Source organism: Episyrphus balteatus, chromosome 4 (assembly GCF_945859705.1).
Source record: "Episyrphus balteatus chromosome 4, idEpiBalt1.1, whole genome shotgun sequence".
Classification (NCBI taxonomy): Eukaryota; Metazoa; Arthropoda; class Insecta; order Diptera; family Syrphidae; genus Episyrphus; species Episyrphus balteatus.
The window spans coordinates 8,752,085-8,760,199 of NC_079137.1; the positions used below are offsets into that span (position 1 = coordinate 8,752,085).

Here is an 8,115-nt window from a genome sequence, read left to right on the forward strand (position 1 = left end):
ACAAATCAACAAGATTATGTATGTTGGATTGCAAGGACTGAGAGCTAGTTCAAACGATACCTATAGATTTTGGTATACCTACTTTTGATTTTGAGTTGCTTTGTAAATTTAAAGCAAAATAATGTCCTGAAGATAGTTGTTTTGTGGTAGGTATCACCTAATTTTTTTTTTTTTTTTTTTGGCGATTGGAAAAAAAAATTTTTTTTTTGCTAAATATTTTTTTTTTATTATTCGAAAAAATAAGGTTTTTATTGAAAAATATAACAACTAGGACCAAAAGTCTAACGCCTTAGAACTTTTCATTTTACTTGTTTTTTTTTTTTAGGAGAAATTAGCAAGATTTTTCTAATTTATTCGAAAAAAAAAATCATTTTGAATGAGGATTTGAGTGATTTAAACTAAATTTTAAAAGTTCGAGATTATTAAAAAATGTTTCTGAGGTTCTTAAAAAAAATTTTTTTTTAATTATTTTTTTTTTTTTTTAATTTAAGTAAATCACCTAGAATTAATTACTAATTTGAATAGGTTTAGTTTTAATTAAAGAAGAGAATCAAATTTAAATGTTAGAGATACTGTTGAGGAACTCAAAAACTGGAACTGAATCTGGAGCCTACATCTTTTTTTTTTTATTTAACGAAATTCTTGTTAATGAAATTCAAGCAGCGTTACAAAAAATAAATAAAGATTAAAACTTTTACCCTAAAAGGGGTAAGGTTCTCAAGAAAAAAAAAAAGTTTTTTTTTTTTTTTTTTGTAAATCTAACCAAATTTGTTGCTTGGTAAAAAAGAAAGTTTTTTGTATGAGGATTCGTATTGAACTCCTTTTTTTTTTTAAATATGTATTAACAAAGGAAGCTTCAAGTTTCTTGTACCAATATGTCACTCCACACACAGAAACTTTCAAAATTTTTAAATAAACATGAAACATGAAAATTACAAAAGCTACAACAAACTAAAAAAAAAAACAAGTAAACTGACATTGACAAGATGTATCTATAGATTGTGTCTAATAAGACAGACAGTTTTTCATATCTCACCAAAAACATTATGACAACAAACACCTACTCTTGTTTAAATTAAATGTCAGTTTTGTCAAACATTTCCATTCCATGAATTTAATGACAAAAAGTCATAAAACACACATTTACCTGTGTGAATTCTATTTACTCAAATAAATAATTTCTTGTTTTTTTAGTTAAATGTCATGTCACTGTCATTGTGAATTTGTATTATATAGTCCTTGTTGTTGTTATTGTCTCAGAAGAAAAAACACATATTTGTGGTTTTTTAAATATTCTGTGAACCTTTATAAAGTTCAGTTGAGTTTTTTTTTTTTTTTTTTTTTTTTTTTTTTTGTTTCTAGCCAATTTACTAAAACGACAATATATCAACATACACAAAATTCAGGACACACAGGAGACATAAGAGAAGAAGTAGCAGTGTGGTGTCCTTAATTTTCCATTATTCTCACTTGTCGTTGTCGGTCGTATGTATGAGAGAAAAAAAAAAGAACATTTTTCTTCCTCTAGAAGTGAATATATTAAAACGCAAATATGTTCTCTTTTTATTTTTTTTTTTATTTTTGACTTGGCTTGGTTTTGGCATGTCCTAGTCTTCTACAGAATATAGTATAGTGTAGTTCAGGATGTGTGTATAACCAAATATAGCCTCTAGAGTGTAAAGAATACACTCACCTAGTTGGATAGGAGCCAAAAAAAAAAAAAAAAAATTGGTATTTGTAGGTAGGATATGCCAGGAATGGACTTAAAAAAAAGGACACACTAAACATTAAGATTAAATGGAATTTCCATATGAAGGAAGAAAGATGTGTGGGTTGAGAGAAGCAGTATTTATAGTTTCTGTCTGTTTGTACTCCTCTGGACATTGAAGTTATAAAATATCATCACCATAAGTGGTTCAGATATGAATTTTTAATTTTAATCACTTGAGGAGAGAAAATGATGATAAGAGTTCTTAAACTGATAGAAGAAGGACATTTAAGAAGGAAGATCTTGTCTTTTAACTAAAATAAAAAAAAAAAGTAGTCCATTAAAAAAAAAAAAATTTTTTTAGTATTGTCATTTTTTTTTTTAATTTTTTTTTTAATATTGTCAATTTTTTTTTAATGACTGCCTATGATAAATTGCAATTTTTGCAATTTTGTTGACACTTTTTTAAAGGATTCTCGTTGTGTCTGACATTGACAGAAAATTTATTAAAAATTTTTAATCGAATAAAAAAGTTAAAGTAATTTTTGTATAAAAAAAAAATTCTTCCAAAACAACTGAATAAATTTTTAGATAAGAACAAACGTACCCTTGAGAATTTAAATAAAGATAAAAAGGGTTAAAATGAAAATTAAATAAATTTATCAAAATATTGATTTGTCAAAATCTCAATTTGTATTCATTTAATATTCTACTAGGATACTTCTTCAAACGAATAAATTATAAACGAACTATGTCTACATCTGTCCCTTTTTGTCTTTAATTCAATTTGTATCTGATGTCTAAATTTTGTTTTTGTTGTCTTGATTGAAAATTTATTGTAACCACTTTAATTTTTTTAAGTGTGGAGTCAATTAAAAATGTAAGAAACGTTCCTATTTTTTTTTTTTTTTTAAAAGGATATCAATTTAAATGGTTTGACATTCAAAAATAGGGAGAAATAAACAACAAAAAAAAAATTAAAATATCCACAATGAATGACAAAAACAAAAAATAAGAAGAAAGGAACATATCCCTATACAAAAAGGAGATATCCCTTCTTTAATATAAGGAAATATTTCTCTTTTTTCCAAGGTTTAAGGTACAAACGGAAATAGAGTCCATGTCTGGGTGCTAGATAAAGGTAGGTACCGGAATACAGAAATATACAAAAGGTAGAAAATGGTTTCTTGCTGTGGGAATGTTTCTTATTGTTTTTTTTTCCTCTTGGGTTGATTTTCTTATTATTATTTTATTTTATTTTTTTTTTTTTTTTTGGTTTTGTTCATCTTCAAGGACTTTATTGAAATTTAATTTTATTTAAGGAACGAGAGAGAAGTATAGAATATAAATATGAAGGTGCTGAAGCTGATGATGATGATTAATTTATTTTAATTTATTATGTTTTATACGCAAAATACCCAATAAAGATAAAGAGATGCAAAGATGTGTATGAAAGATGTGAGAAAAATTAATAACCATAAGATAATTCAATTTGGTTGTGAAATGTAGACCGAAATTATGGGTTATTTTCATTTAAAATTTAAAAGATGTTTGTTTTCTATGGAAATTTGATGAAGTTGTTTTGTAGGTTCTTGAAAATTGAGTAATTTATGATGAATTTAATATAAGTCTATTGACATTTGAACAAAAAAAAAAAAATACTGGTCCTACAAATGAACCTTTAGGTACTCTGTTTTATTTTCCAAGCATTTTCTAATTAAACCTCACTAATTTATATTAAAAAAATACAGCCGGAACATATTATTTAATTATATTTTTAGACTGTGTGACCAATTTCAATCAATTGCTTCACAATTATTTAGTTTTTCGATATACAAAAAAAAAAAAAAAAACACAAAAATAGGAATTCATATTATGAACAAAAGCCAATGCTCAAAATTTTATAAAATTTAGTATTGAAAATAATTTTCAATGAAGTTTCATAATATAAAGTTTTTAAATTACAAAATAAAATGACTATTAAGGATTAAGGTCCTAAAATTTATTTTTCTTATACGAATAAAAATAAGAGTCAGATTTTAATTAAATGTTAAAGTTTTATAAAATTTATCTAATACCTACGTTCACTTAAAAAAAAAAATATTTCTGAGCATTTGCTTATACTTTTTACGTAGTTTGTTTTTTTTTTTACAGGAATGCACTTAAATATGACTTAGTTTTCAATGCAACCAAAAATAAGTTCTATCTATCAAGAAAATTTTGACATTTATATTTTTTTAAATTTGGAAGCACTTTTTCTGTTCTCAAAAAATATTTGGTTAACCCCTTTATTGAGTGTAAAATTAAGCATTTGCTCAAATTTTTTTCAAACTTGCTTATTGGATTATTTTCAATTTTATTAATAAATTTAAGAGTAAGTTTTAAATTTGATAGCAAAATTTTAATATAAATGAAAGAATTGACTGAAAGAATAAATACGAAAACTTATATGAACAAAAAAAATTTGGTTTTTCTTAATACTCTATATTGTTTTAGCTTGAGTATTAAATTGAGTATTTACTCATATAGGAACTCTTATGATTAAATTAGTTAGGACTATCACCGTTTCTTAAAAAAAAAAAAAATTAAACCAGAAGAAGTACCTACTAAACACAAATACTTGGCACAAAATTTTGTTTTGAAATTTGGAATGGCTATTCTTGCTCTAGAATCAAAATTGGTCACATAAACACGAGATCGACAACACTATGAAACTTGCATTAATACAATTCTAAGAATATTTTCGATTTTATTTAATATATTGAGGTTTTTTTTTTTTTAATAAAAGTAATCAAACACTTACAACAAGCGACAAATATTACAAATATTTATAAACAATAAAATAAATTGATAGTAAAAATCGTAAACATTTGAAATAGTTGAAGATTTAGTATCACTTTGAGCATTTACTCACTTTGTTTTCTATTTTTTTTTTATTTCAAAAACTTGAATATTAAAATGCTTTTTTTTTTAAAAAAGCAAGGTTACAACTATGGAAAAAGTAATAATATTCTTAAAAGTATCCACTATATTTATTTTGAGCATTTACTCACTTTTTGTTTTATTTACAAGAAGTTCTAAAATTCGGAGCATTTGCTCAGTTAAATTTGTATCTTTTTAAGATAAATTTATTTTCATATCGATCTTATTGCCCAAAGGTCACGAAAATAGGATCATCAACTAATTTATTCACATCTCACATAATTGTTATCCTATATTTTTTTCCACACAAAACCCTTAAAAAAATCTCTTGAATCAATTGAATTTTCATATCTGTATATCACTCACTAACCTTAAAAAAAAAAAAAAAACATAAAAATAAATGAACAACTTAATCCCAATCAGATTGGAATTGAAGGCCCACAACAAAAAAAAAAAAAAAAAAAAAAAAGGGAAAAACCATCAAGACACCTCTCACTGATAAGCAATAAAAATTAATAGACTCCTCTCTCTATCTCTTCTTCTTAAAGACACAAAAAAAAACCTAGTCGTTTATATTAACCAAAAAAACTATCTTTCGATCAATTAGTATCTTTCAAAAAATAATAAAAAAAAATATATAGTATCTTACAAAACACGACAAAATACCCTACAGCATCTTATAGTTCTGTCTGATGTTGTTAATGGTCCAAATCTTCTTCTTATTTTTTTTTTCCTTCCCATAGGCAGGCATTTGTGATAAGAGGAGCCAAACAGAACCAAAAGCAAAGCAGATTATTATGAAGAGAGAAAAATGGACTACATTATTATATTGAGGGCTATAAATCATTTTGATTTTTCTTCAAAAAAAAAAAAAAAAAAAAAAAAAAAAAAAACTGACCGATTTTTCATCTTGAAGAGATAAGAAGAAAAAATATCAAAAAAAACTGTATTAAATCCTCTTTTAAATAACATCTCTAAGGAAGATTTAGTATTTATCTTACTTTCCTTAAACATCTCATTTATTTCACCTTTTAGAATCAAGGTTGGATTTTTTTTTTTTTTTTTTTTATTTTTTTTTTTTTTAAAGAAAATTCTCAAAACTTATCCTGAGACTGAGAAGTCGTTTACTCATAACAATCTTCATTATTTAGACCCCTCTAAAAGTTTAAACATGAAAAACGCGGTTTAAAGATACAAAGATACTATGTTAAAAAAAAAAAAAAAACAAATATTCTCTTTATTTGTTGTTGTTTTGTTGGATTTATAATTACGAACTTTAAAGATAACACAACAACAATAACAAAAAAACCCATAATGATGATGATGAATGCACACCAAAAACTCAAGACGACTCATCCCTTTTTCAAAAAAAAAAAACTGTTCTGTTTGTATCTTTTAATATGTTAAGTAAATTTACCATTCACAAGTCATCATTATTATCATCATTACAAGGACAAACAAACAAAACAAAATAATACGTTATATGTGCGTGTTAAAAGGGCGGCGAAAGCTTGAAAGAAAGAAAGACCCTTGTGTCTTTATATATAATTTTATCTCGCGCTTCTAAAGCCCCCCTTAAACCCTCCCAAACACCTCCAAAACCCAGAATCTCATCCAGACACAGAGGAGAGCTCTTAGATACTTTGCGTATATCTTTCGGTATTTTATGTATTTAAACGACTTAAGTGTACTTTTTTTTTCGGGGTTAAGTACACAATAATGAGTGTGAGGATGTTTGCACATTGTTTTAGTCTTAATGATGAAAGTTTAAATAGTGATTCAAGACACATAGAGATGGTTTTTGGATATGGTAAGGTTATACAAGGCAAAAAGATACAAAGGGAAGGTAGGAAGAGTTTGGGAGGGTTATGGTGGTTATTTAAATATTAATTGCAGCAGTAGAACAGTGTTTTCGTGTTAGGGTATCTCTTGGATATGTGGGTAATTTGTACATTTTTAATTTATGTACGAGTTACGAGAGAGAGTAGAGATATGCAAGCAAAAAGGTTCTACTCACATAAATTATCCATAGACCGGTTAGAAGTTGTCGAATGTGATTTTAATCCATAATGTATTTTTAATTTTATTTTTTTTTTTTTCAATTTTTTTATATCACTTTTCCACTAAAAACTTTTGGCTTCACTTGAATTTTTTTTTCAAATTTTATTTCGATTTTTTTTTTTTTTTGTAATATTTTTCACTCATAAAACTGATAAGTACCAAAGATACTTTCCACGCACTCGTAGATACTTTTTCGATATTTTTTTTTTTTTTATAAATTTTGTTTTAAACTTAAAAAATTAATCCAATTTGATTTTTTTAAATTTTTCTTATCTTAAAAATTTTCAAATCTCAAAAAATGCACTTTGAGATAGAATTTTCTATTCAAATGGGAACCAAAAAGATATTTTTTCATATAATTCCAAAAAAGAACAGAAGAAGAGAACAAAAAACAGCAAAAATCCCGACGTTAAGGATGCACATTAACACACCTTTCTTCGGCGACTTTCAGTCAGATACTATTCGTTGTTTTGCCAGGGAGAAATGTATCTCTGGAAAATTCATAAAACCAGCAGCAGCAGCCAGAAAACCAGATCCGGTTGAATTTTTCAAGTTGGTATTTGTGTGATTTTGTATCTACAACACAAAATTGAGTATCTATGGGTTTTTGTTTTGATTGTGTTTGTGTTGGTTGGCAACATTTTATATTCATATATCATTTTGTTGTGTTTCTGAAAATTTGTTTAGTTTGTTGTTTTTTTGAAAGATTAAGGATTTTGAAAAAAAAAAATTGTACACAGGTAGATTTTTGTGTTAATTCAGAGAGAGGATTTTTGAATTTAAATTAGAATTTTTTTTCTTTTATGCAACTAAATTTGAGAGAGAGAGAGAATATTTGTATAGCAACATTATTTCGAAGTATAGATGAAAAATTTTAACATGCGCTTTAGATAGTGAAAAATGCCGGGTAAAGGTAATTGAGATATGTGAGAACTTCTCAGATCGAATGAGAGAGTACAAAATTTAATGCAATTTATACGTATATTTTGTTTTTATCACTTTTTTTTTTGTACCTATAGGTGTAAATTGCATATACGATTTTCTTGAGAGGGATTTCTTTAAAAGTGGGTAGATGATTACGTGGGAAGATGTTTCTTAAAGAAAATGAAAAAAAAAAAACACTCTTGAAATGGAAGTGAAAATAAAAATTTCACGTGGAAATATCAGAATCAGAATTAATCTTCATTACCACTTTTAAGGCATGGAGTCTTTCAACCCTGTTTTTGAGGATGTGAAATAAATATGGACTATTGGAAAATCTTTAGCTTAGACGAAATTTTTGCTAGGGTAGCTTCAAAATTCTTGAATACCTACTAGGCTTGAAACTCGACTATCTTTTAGTTTGAATCACTGCACTTTGAATGAAGAATGTTTTATTTTCCAATATTTTATCTATTTTACTTGCATTTACAACCTTATAAGTT

The 8,115-nt window shown here is 26.0% G+C and overlaps 1 protein-coding gene across 1 annotated transcript in view; it reads right to left on the minus strand.

Moving 5' to 3' along the window:
* The window catches only part of LOC129918352 (probable serine/threonine-protein kinase DDB_G0282963), a 61,989-nt gene extending 54,853 nt beyond the window's left edge, over positions 1-7,136 (minus strand). Inside the window, exon 1 of the mRNA XM_055998828.1 lies at positions 6,648-7,136. The gene's annotated coding sequence lies outside the window, so the exon portion shown is untranslated. The remainder of the gene's footprint in view (positions 1-6,647) is intronic.
* Between the last annotated feature and the right edge of the window lie 979 nt (positions 7,137-8,115).